Below are 12,263 nucleotides of genomic sequence, written 5' to 3'. Positions count from 1 at the left end.
ATCCGTCTCCTGGACAGGAGAAAGCAAGCAGATCAACATACTGATCTCCCACCTCATCATTCTACTGGGACCACACCAAATAGTACAATGACTGGAGAAGGCTCTTTTGCTTTCCCAAACATCCCAGGCGATTGTTTTCTTTATTTCAATACTATTTTTTTTGTGCACAGTGAGACATTACAAGAATATCTTTTTTATTTTAACCTAATCGAAAAGGTATATGTGAAGTGAGATTTATCCAATTTGGTGCAGTACATTGTTACCATTATGTTTACCAGTGATAGGACTTTCTCACATGGTTTGAAAAGAGAACGTGAACTGACCTACTGAGGTATGTTTGGAGAAAGAAAATGTATATGTATATGTGTTGATAATATGTATAACCCATTAAGACCTGAGGCCGATTCTACAAATGCCTTCTAAATCAGCAGTTCTCAAACTTTTTCGTAATAAAAAATTATTCAACATTTTTTAAACACTTTCAAGATTTTTCTAAATGTAAAAAAATAGCAGATGTACAAGCTCGCAGCGCTATACGAAGTGACACGCTGTGAGCTTGTATATCTGCTAATTTTGAATAGCCAATGCTAAAATCTAAAATGACACAGCTTTCTTTAAAAATTCTCGTTCTTGTGTATTTTTAAGTTTGTTTGTTTGTTTGTCATCATTGTTGTTGTTTCTTATTTATACATGTAATGGTGTTTTACCGTTGAAGTGGGAGGGCATGATGGATGGATAGGAATTCAGTTCGAGGCTACAAAGTTTGGGAGCTGCAAGTACTCGAGTATAAGAGTGTATTCTGGGAATATCACATTTCTCCACTAACTGTTTGAAGGAGGCAAAACTGCAGTCAATGCAGAGATCAGACCGTGAGACCATACTCCTTTTTAGACCAGGCATCAAAAGCCTCATCCATCACTGACGGGCCAAGCGTGGTTTCTTGCAATTGGCGCAGCCTGCGATAGGCCCCTGAGAGAGCAGGATCTTTTAAACTGATTCCAGATTTAGATTGAGTGTAACATAATTGGGTTAGAAGTGAATCTAGAGATAGGTATAGTATGGCAGTTTAGCACACAATATGGCTGCTAAAGAGAAGTGGACCCAACGGATGCCCCGAGAGCAGCCTCTTTGAAATGTGTTAACACAAGGTTAGATCTCACAATCTCAGTCCAGCATTCATTGTAAGGCCCCCAAACAACTACATAATAAACTGTGCTCTATAGTGTAACATTGACAAAGAGAGTGATGATAACAAAAATCGTCTTAAAGTGGAAGAGATCATTCTAAGCCCATAATTGAGGGTGACCAACAAGAAACAAAAATAAACTAGAAAAAGGTCTCCACCAGGTCAGGTAGGTTATTGTGGGCCAGCAATGTTCAAAATTCACCAATCAGGATGGAGTATAAAAAATCTGACAGATCCGTGTTGATCACATGACTATAGAGATAATGTGTACCGATTTGGTGATGTTTCCGTAGGAGTAATATTATAAATGTGTTTAGCGAAAATCGGCCTGGTGGCGCTATAACAGGCCAATCTGCTCAGAGGTTCTGCTCTGGCATCCAGGGAGTGTGTGTGCACAATTTTGCTGCGATTGGGCTAAAGGTGCCGGAGATTAGCTGTTCACAGACGGACACACACACACACACACACACACAGACATGGACGGACGGACGGACGGACGGACGGACGGACAGGGTGCAAAACATAGTCTCCGATATATAGTCTCCGCTATAGTCTCCACCAGGCCGAAGGCATGGCGGAGACGATAAAAGGAGCAGAGAGAGACATTAACAGAATCAGACAGCAGTCTTATGCTCAAGGCATGTTCACCTCCCCACCCCTTATGAATACCAACATATACATTATAACCCCATTGGGGCAAGCTTTGAATTGGAAAAACATATCGACCAGGGGCCCACTGTTCCGGTTACCAGGGTGACATACTCCGTCAAGAAATCAAAATAAGGAGAAGATGCAATAACCGCAGCAGAAAACTGTCCACTGGTTATACCGATTTCACCTCCTGACCCCTTATGTATACAGTACAAACAGATGCATTATTGCCCCATTGTGGTAGGCTTTAAATTGGAATAAGCTAAGCACAAAACTCAATCTCTCAATCACACACAAACCTCTGTTGCAGAGACGATCTTCTTCTTAAAGGGCATGACCACTTGGGTAGAGGTTTGGGTTGTGTAGTTACCTTGCCATGATGTAACTCCAAAGGTGGACAATAAATCAAAAATTATTGCTCCATTGATTAGAAATTGATAATTCAAAATATCCTCTCCATTGACTTACATTGTACGGTGAAACAGCTCTCAAAGTCACTCTTTGAGCACATAAACGAACGCACCAAAGTTGATTCAGACAATGTAGAACTTTTTTTTTAAATATAAATGTTAAAGGGACATTTCGCCGATTTTGCATCAAACCCCTATTTTAATCTAGGTCTAGGACCCATAAACATGATCCTGGTGTGTTTTTTGTGTTTTATCTGTATTTTTAGATTTGTATCCATATCCTCAGAGACTATGAGTCATTTGACTCATAGTCTCTTTATTTCACCTTAGTTCCTGACTACAATGTAGACCACACCCCCACACAGCCTCCCCTCCCCACAAGGAAGGGCAGTGCCCCAAAGAATTATGGTCATTGTAGTAATGCAGCAGTTCAGTCAAACCCCATTCAAACACACAGACTTTTATATTTTTCGGCCATAGGGTGCAAATTTCAAATGTTGATACTGTTATCTACTACAAATATTATTAACAAATATCCTTTAACTTCCTGTTGATTTTACTATTTGAATATCTGGATACGGATCCAGTCTGGGTTTTCTTCCTAATACAAATGGCAAAATCAACAGGAAGTTGACATTTTTATGAGGAAAAAAAACGTGTGCTAAAAGAGTAACTTTGAGAGCTGTTTCAGAGTATAATGTAAGTCAATGAGGAGCATATTTTGAATTATCAATTTCTGGAGCAACTATTTTTGATTTCTTGTACACCTTTGGAGTTACATCATGGCAACTTAACTACACAACCCAAACCTCTAGCATAGTGGTCTTGCCCTTTAACATAGCCCATCACTTTGTCAGAGTCTGTGAATTCCATTTCTTCGCTGTACTTAATGCAGAGCCATCCCAGACGCCCTGAAGGTTGCGCTGTACCTTCCTAACCTCCGTGAACGCAGCTCTTGCCTTGGTGATGCTTCAGTGTAGTCGGGAAAGACGACAAAATTGTCAACCGGTTGACCCAAAGTGAGGCTCGACACGGCACTCTCTAAACAATGTTGATAGCAGTGGAGTTTAGCTACGATGGCGAATCGTTTCCCATCTGATCTTCTTGGAGCCAGGCTTCATGTGAGCAGTCCAGCATGTCTTTATCCAGCTGTAGAGCTTCTCTCAGTAGCTTTGAGACCGATACATTAGAGCTCAATCGGTTCGTCTCAGCTACCGGCAGTATCCTGATGTTGCAACTCCTTATTCTTCCATCCATGTCCTCACATTTCTCTCAAAAGCCTAAATACTCCATAGCCGGATGTGTCGCTTGCCGAAAAGTACAGATTTTCGGCAAGTGACACTAATGCAGTGGAGTATAAATTAATCTTAAGTCCTGTCAACTCTGCTTTCAGCAAGAGTAGTCAAATTTGTTTCTTAGGATGGCAAGTGAAGACAAATAATCAATGAGCCAGGATTAGAAAGGTCACATTCAACATAACCAATGTTTTCGTTTATTATAACTAGAGGTTTGGGGCGCTTCGCGGCCCTAACCTCTAGTACCAACCTCCCAACCTCCCAACCTCATGACCCACCTGCTGTCAAATAGAAAGCCTTTCTTGCTGGTTGCTATGGCAACCTGCCAGATCAGGCTGAGGGTCTGATAGGCAAATCAGAAAATCAATCGAGTCAATCAATAGTAGCCTAGTAAGATTTACTTATTTGACCGGGGTTCCCCCAGGGGTCTTTACTTGGTCACCTCCTTTATCCCCCTACACCAAACCGCTTCATCGAATATGGCCAATCTACAAGCTCCCCTTCGCCCTTATTATGAAGTTTAAAGGAATTATCTTATGCCAAAAACTTGAATTAGAATGATCTCCATTACGCTGTGAAATGTAATTTATGATGTCAATTAGCTAAATTAAATGGAAATTATGACATAAGAGGCCCACATTTTATTTTAATGCCTCTGTTCTCTCACCATGAATTCTCCTGAAGAGAAATTTATTTCAGTTGAAGCCGTATACCCAGACAATTTCTCTAATGCTAAAGAACTTGCGCTTTTCTTTTACAACCTCATACCAAGTGAGGGTGAAAGTGTGAAATTGAAATCCCTTGCAGCCGCAGTTGTTTAAAGTTCAACGCCGGAACTCCTCCTGACCACCAATAAATACAACACACACATAGTGCTGGCTCAGACTATCTCTGTTCCATCTCTGGCATCTTTATTTGTTCACCTGTGACATTCACACAGACGATTAGATCCACAGTGAGGTAATGTCTCCATACTGTAACTACGCCTATTGCTGATTGTAATGAGAGTTTTAGAAATGCTTTCCCCTTTTGCACAGTGAAGTGCTACGGGTCCCTGTCTTTGGCATCACAAGTCTCAAACAGTAGCACAGAGTTTGATTTGTAAAAAAAACAAAAAAACAAAAAACAGAGGGGGGTACATGTTCCACTTAAACCCTTTGTTGACAGTGGTCCCCCAGGGTTCTATACTAGATGCGCTAGTATTACCCTCTACACCTAATCTGTTCAACGTAAATAGATGATCCACAAGCTCACAACAGCTTTAATCAAAATGTTCACGCAGAATAGGGATGCTATGTTTTTGCCCCTGGGGGCAGCACCTCTTTTTTTGTGTAAAACAGGAACTCTGTTTGGCTCCTCCCCTTTTACTTCCTCCCGTATTCTTCTGTATTCCCACTACAACAACAACATTACATGTTTAAGGGTTCAGGGTTTAGGGTTCAAATGCTTTGTGCACACTGCCAAGTAGGCAGTGGGCACTCCACCCAACCAAATGTTTCAAATCGGCCTCATAGCGGTGCTTTACGTTTCGACCGTGAACGGGCCGACCCCAAATTTCAACGACACATTGAGGGGCCTCTAAAAAAAACCTGAATCAAAAGTGATTTCACTTAGACCCATGGGAGGGGGTGCAAAAAAATACTGATTCCTTTCCCTTCTACAGCTGCTATTTTGAATCTTTGTTTTCAACCTTCACCTTCACAGCAGACACACATGTCTTACACACTGTGGCAGCTGTCACTCATAACCTCAGTGTATTGCTTTAGTACCGTGGACGTGCATTGACATTCATGTACTTCTCAGAGCCTCCTCAACAGAGAGCATCAGACAACAATAAAGAAAGATAATAAATCAAAAGCAAAAAAGCGTGAAAAGCGTTATGTAAATAACATGTATTGCAAAAACATTATTAAAAAATTATAAAATAAAATAAAAGTAAAAATACACTAGTATCTGAGTTTATGACAGCATGATTTGCAAGTGCAACGAGATAACAAAGAAACCCATTATAATACAAGTTAAAACGCAAAGTTGAGTTGAAGCTCGAAGAAAGTCTGCCATTATCTGACCTCACCATCTCGCTTCAAATCCCACCGGAGTGTTCACTCCTCTATCCCACCCGTATACGTCTGCTCTCTCTCCCTATCTGCTTTCTGGATAATCCATCTCAATACACACAAATACAAAGGGCAGCAGACCACCTAATTTCCCTTCAGAGGTAAAAACATTTAAACTACCCTGCCCACTTAGTCTTTTTCAAACAGAGATTTTCACATGTAATTTTCTGATTTTAACCTATAGAAATACGATAACACATAAAGCAGTGGTGGAAAATTACTATATATATATATATATATATATATATATATATATATATATATATATATATATGCTGGTACTGTAAGTGTATTTTTACGCCAATACTAAAGAAACAACAGAGACATGTGTTATAGCTACTTTTTACTTGCACTTCATTAAAAAGTTAAACAACAACAAGAAAGAAAAAAAAGTCTCATTAACCTTTAGAAATAACAGAAAGCATGCAATTAAGAAAATAACATATAACAACGTATATTTGCTTGTGCTAAATAAAAGTGACCCAGAAATTGGCAAAGGTCCCTGCTGATTAAAAGCCTTATTAATGTAGATATTATTAACCTCTGCTCTCCAACTCCATTACTGTTGTTTACTGCAGCCCCTAAGAAGGCAAGGCAACAATAACTGTATCATGCACTGATAAAACAGTTATTTATTTCCACCAAAACGTCTAAAATGAGTTCTATTGTGTCAGCTAATTAGCGGGGTAAGCACATTTTCCGTCGACTGAGCCAGACACACTCGTGGTGTGAAGGAGGCTCTCCATGCCTAATCAGATGCAATGCAATTCAAGCTGCGGGCCAAACTCAATTAAAACTGAGGCAACCTACTGTACTCATCATGAATTACAAACTTTAGATTGCCAGAGATACCGTGTTCGCAGCTCGCTGGCAGCCACAAATCAATCATTTACACTTCCAACCACCCACATATTTTTCTTGTTTGTGTCTATTTGTGCATGTTTGTGTGTGTGGCTCTGAGCTTGTGTGAATACTGTATGCACTTGTGTGCATAATAAGCGTGTGCATCTGTGTATGTAATCATGTATGAACGCGTTGGATGATGGTACAGTATGTGGCGATGCGGAAGAGGTCATCCGAATGTGATGTTTCTAAATAAAAAACGCCTTCATATTTATTTCTAAGATCGCTTTTTTAAGCAGCTCAGAATGCAGATATGTGCAGAATACTTTGCACGTCCTTGACACTGAATATGCAACCATAGCAATAGTTTTCCTTTTGACTAAGTGACCAATGTTTTTGTTGACGAAAATGCACAGTACTTGAGCGTACTGTATGTTGTACATATCCGTCAAAAGGATAAAACCCCAAAAAGCTTAAGAGGAGCGTTTCCATTGTGGTCCCTAAAGGGATTCTAGGTAACTTGAAGCCTACATTTAAAAAATATTTTTATATATATATATATATTGCATTTTCCCCCCTCTATCAGCCACTATATAATGATGCTGGGGTGTTTTCCTGCATTGAAACATAGTCCTCTTTCTGAAATCCGTATTTTCCCTACTATTTATGTTTTGACATCCGGGTATCCGGGACTGTCCGAGAAGTAAATGAAATGAAGTGCATGTGTGTCCGTGTGCGTCCGTGTGCGTCCGTGTCCGTGTGAACTGTCCTATCAGTGTCCTCGCTCAATGTTCTGTGATTGACAGCGAAGGTTGGCCAATCAGGTGGCGAGATCGAGTGAAACCGAATGGAACCGAGTGCAGCCGACAAAAATGGAATGGGCAGCCATTTTTTCTGATTGCTGTTTTTGGTTTTGGTTTTAAAACGTTAAAGCGCTCTCAAACGTATTTTTTGAGGCACGGAATTTACTTTTAAGATATCGTTTGGATAGAATTTTGTTGTTTAACATATGTGGTCAATTAATCATGACAGAGCCTATTTAAAAATACAAATTCAGAGAACTGGCAGGGGCGGGCAGTGACACGTATGTATCCGAATAAAGCAACCTATTTTCGGCTTAGCCCCTTCAAAAGTCCCCTTGCGTCATATTGGCTGGTGGTTGGGGAAATGAGCTGCTGATTGGCTGAAGGGGAACGAACTGCTGATTGGCTGAAGGGGTTGTCAGTCAACGGTACTAATCCAGCCCAGCTCTGTTTGATAACAGTTTTTTTTTTTTTTAATCTCTGAAGTTGCCTAGAACCCCTTTAAAATCTGTATGTAAACTGAGTCCATATAGCAGAGACATTCATCAAAATAAAAGTACGTTCATTCATACGATTTTAATGTACTAGGCAACTAAAATAGCACAAAACAACAACAACATGGGTACTGTAAATGGAACCTGCTAAAGCTCAACTAATTATTGTCTTTCAGATTAGTCAGAATGAAATCCTATAGCATTGAGCTGCTGCAAAAAATAAACCTGTTTGTGAAGTGTCCCCAGACAGGCTTTTTATTTACCTGATAAGGCACATTAGACAATGTTTTATGGGGATTAAGTCTTCGGCTCCCCGTGGTCAGATGCTATCAGCTCTAATGGAGATTAGAGAAATCGGCGGAAAATGAAGAAAATACCGGGGAAAGCTTTCTGTGTGCCGTTGGAATGCCAAGCGTGTTTACTTTTTCAATCCCAGACTGAAGTGTAGGCTGTCAGGCGGGGCTCTGTGATGAGGATTGAAGAGCGTAGGGTGTCTTCTCTTGTGAAAGTGCAGCTGTGGAGCTCCTGCCAACATCACACTGTGACAGATCTCCACTCTGCTCAAACCAATCAGCTTGATAGACAGACTGTACTGTCCCATTTTACAATGTTTCCTGTGCAATCAACTATGCTCACATACAGGGTGCACCTGCCACATCTCTCCTTTCTCCATCTATCAACCTTTCTGTTGTTCTTTTTGGAGCCAAACCACAATGGCAGATCTTTTGGGTCCGATTACGATTACCTTTTGGAGTCCTACACCACCAAAGTTTAATTCTTTTTTGAAAAATCTGAAAAAAACCCATTGGAAATCTTCACCTATAATGACATGCCCAAAATAGACACACACACACACACACACACACACACACACACCCTGTTACGCTCGCCCTAAGAGGATACAATTGTTTTTATATAAATGAAACCTGAAACACTCGCTGCTTTTCAAAAGTCATTGACGAGGCGGAGACGTTGTTGGAGATGCGATTGATTTCACATTTGAACCATCAGCTCTCAGGCCGGGCTATTGGCAGCCTCCTTTCTTCACAACTCCAGCCAATAAAAGTGCACCACCGTGTCCAGGGATCTGGGCTTGAATGAGCAAGCGATTAAACATATAGTAGCCGTTTTGCCGTTCTGTGCAGACAGACAGAACAGAACCGAGGGAGCTTCATCAAAGTGTGACTTAATGAGGCTTTAGTCACACCACATGGAAAGATCGATACCAGAATCACCATACATTCTATTAAAATCACATATATTGAGCACGTTTCATGTCTGATGTTTAGTCTATTGTGTGAATATATTCACCATGTGGACTAAGTGAGTCCTGAACGTCCATGAACTTTGATGGTAGCTCTGTGTTCCATGCTCCTATACCAGTGGTTCCCAAATGTTTTCCCCCTATATTGATACGTATTTGAAAAGATCTGGTGCCATGGGGACCCCCATAAGAGAAGATCTTGTAACGTTGCTGTCAGGCAGAAACCTCCTATCTCCATATTTTTGTTTTTCATAAATGAATGCCCTACTTGATCATATTACAGCGTCAAACAAAAGCATCAAAAGCTTGGAGATCGACTTGTAGATCTGCTACTTTTGTTTTTGAATTTGAATCCTGAAAATGAACAGTTTTGGACATAATTCCACCCGACAGAGACGATGATTATGTTAGATTAGCCTATAGTTTAAGAACAGAATTCTACAACTGGCTAATGTAGGTGGAGAGATGATCTGAATAGTTATTCTTATACTACATTCATTCATTGGATTACCTTTTAGCTGGTGAAATTATTTTATAAAAGAAAAAAGCAATGATAGTCAATCTACAACATCAATCACGTCATCGTGGGCTTGAGTGGATATGAGGGGATACTTGGATTATGCGTTTTGTGATTTTCTTTTTTATAAACTTATGTTTGATATAGTGCTGCTGTTATAACACCGAGGATTTTACTGTACTGTACTGCAGTAATCCTGCATCTGGCTAATGGAACTTTGTGTGGATTTGACATTTAGGTACATAATCTTGACAGGAATGTAGCAGCACAGCAGGTGAAATGAATTGAATGATTGATATAATTGCATGTTTTACACATCCCCCCCCTTCCAAAAAAAAAAGGCTCACTGATTGTGTGTGCCTGTAAAATGTTTGGCAACATTGTCATTTAGGAGTGAAGTGGGTGATTAACAACTTCTCAACAGTTTAATGTCACTCATGCATCACTCAGCACTCAAACATTCATTTTGCTTTTCCCAAAGCAATTGTCCTCATTAAAAACACCTGCGTTCCATTCATCTTTGACAAACTTGTTTGTGTGTGTGTGTGTGTGTGTGTGTGTGTGTGTGTGTGTGTGTGTGTGTGTTTGAAAATTGCAGTTGCACAGCCTGGGAACCGGTTATTTTTCATTTTATTTTTGGTGGGGGGAACTTTTTTTATACAGTGATCTATACCCACTTTGTCAATTCATTAGGCAAGTTAATGTGTATCGAACATTTCAACAACAAGGCAATTCAAAGTGCTTTACACAAAACATTAAGAGCATTAAGACAAAGTGAAAAAGAAACACATTATGAAAGGACATTTGAAAAAGTTAGAGGCACAGAGAACGTTCTCAGCGTTGATTTGCAGTCCTTACAAAAAAAGCTGCTATAGTGTTTGTTCAGTAACAACGGCCGGTGGGCTGTGTGCATTTTTATGATCAGTCAATCGGTTTGGATCAATGGAACTAATATATTGCTGTTGTCGGGCAGAGACCTCGCATATTATTATTTTTTTTGTGTTTTTTCGTAAATGAATGCCCTACTTGATCATACTACAGCGTCACTCAAAAGCATTAAAAGTAGCAGATCCACAAGCTCGTGACGGTTTCGAGCTTGTAGATCTGCTACTTTTGCTATTTTTGAATTTGAATCCTGAAAAGTAACAGTTTTGGACATATGAGGTTTCCACCCGACAGAGACGATAAATAATAAGTATACTTTCAGTTCCTATTCAGCAGTGTCACAATGAAAGCTCACTTTTCAAGGTTTTAAAGAAAATAAATATCTTATTGCCAATGATGGGGGGGCCCACTTGCAATAACCTCACGGCCCACCAGTGGTCCCCGGCCCACATGTTGATAATCACTGATTTAAATTAACATTGAGGATTTCTCTGTGGGGGGGAGGGGGTTAAAAAGCACCGCGCTAGTCCATTAGCCTCCCTATAGCAGAAGAGTGCCTGGCACACTTCAGCAAAACTCCCCTTAATTAACCACTACATATTCACTTCCCAGCACCCAGACAGTGATGGATGAACTGGGAGGCTTAACAGCAGATGAGGAAGGAGCTTGGGCTTTTTCTGGTGAATGTTTTTTTTTTTACTCATCGAAAAAACGAGAAAAAAATAACGAATACCCATTCCTCATCTCCTCGTCCTCCCTGTAGTATGTGCATCAGCAGTACTGTATGTGTGGAATTGGACATCTCCCTTTTTCAGTGTTATTTTAATTGAAACATATGGCGGGCCGCTGTGTTTTGTCGGATCAGCACCGTCCCGTCGGAAAACAGTGGCTTGTTATCCGCAGCGCAAGCCAGGGACACTGTGGTGGTTCTGAGGTTGCGTTCGACGCCGTGCATTTTAGTCGCTTTACTCTGGATAGGAGGCACACATGCGTGATAGTGCATTATTTTGAGACATTTCCAGCAGTCATTTGTCTTAATGCAGACCGTTTATGTGGTTGTGTCATGTCCAACATTATTTGTATAGGCTAGGTTACTGTAGCACATGTCACGTACAGAGAAAAACAATGGGCTTCAGATAAAAAAAACTAAACAAAAAAAATCAATTGGTGTAAAAATAACATATATCGTGAACGCAACATAAAATCAACCCCAAATTGAAATCACAACTTTATAGAGCACACCTCCAAAAGCACTTTAACTTCTGCCCATAGGGGCGCCACAAATGCAAAAAGTATGTCAAATAAATATTCTTCTCCCCTGCAGCTTATGCGGGTCCTCCTGGGTAACTGATAAAACAAAATTGAGGATGTGTGAAACACAACTTAGTGTTTATGTGAACCATAAAAATAAACCTAAACCTAAACTCATAACTTACACATCAGCCCTGGCTAGTCAACACAGCCTACAGCGGAGAGATGCACTACGCCAGCTGGGTTACCTGGATTACCTCATTATCTGAGCAGATATCTGAACTAGAAAGTGGTGCTCCGCAGAGAGCATATCGCCACCAAGCTGTGTAAGTCATGGGTTGCAACCCTTAGGACCCGAATTGCGTTTGTTCGACATAACAGTGCAACTTTGAGCAGTTTGTGATGCCCCTATGGGCAGAACTAGTGAAAGTGTGTGCATAGGTGCGCTCTATAGATGCCCCTCACTATGCAGTTCCAATTTGGGATTTATTGGATATGGTGATATGGCATATTTTGTAATAGGCAAAATGGTGGAAATATAGTCATG

The sequence above is a fragment of the Gymnoscopelus braueri genome (genome assembly GCF_963280865.1).
Source record: "Gymnoscopelus braueri genome assembly, chromosome: 23".
In the NCBI taxonomy this organism is placed as follows: domain Eukaryota; kingdom Metazoa; phylum Chordata; class Actinopteri; order Myctophiformes; family Myctophidae; genus Gymnoscopelus; species Gymnoscopelus braueri.
Note: the sequence above shows the minus strand (reverse complement) of the source record.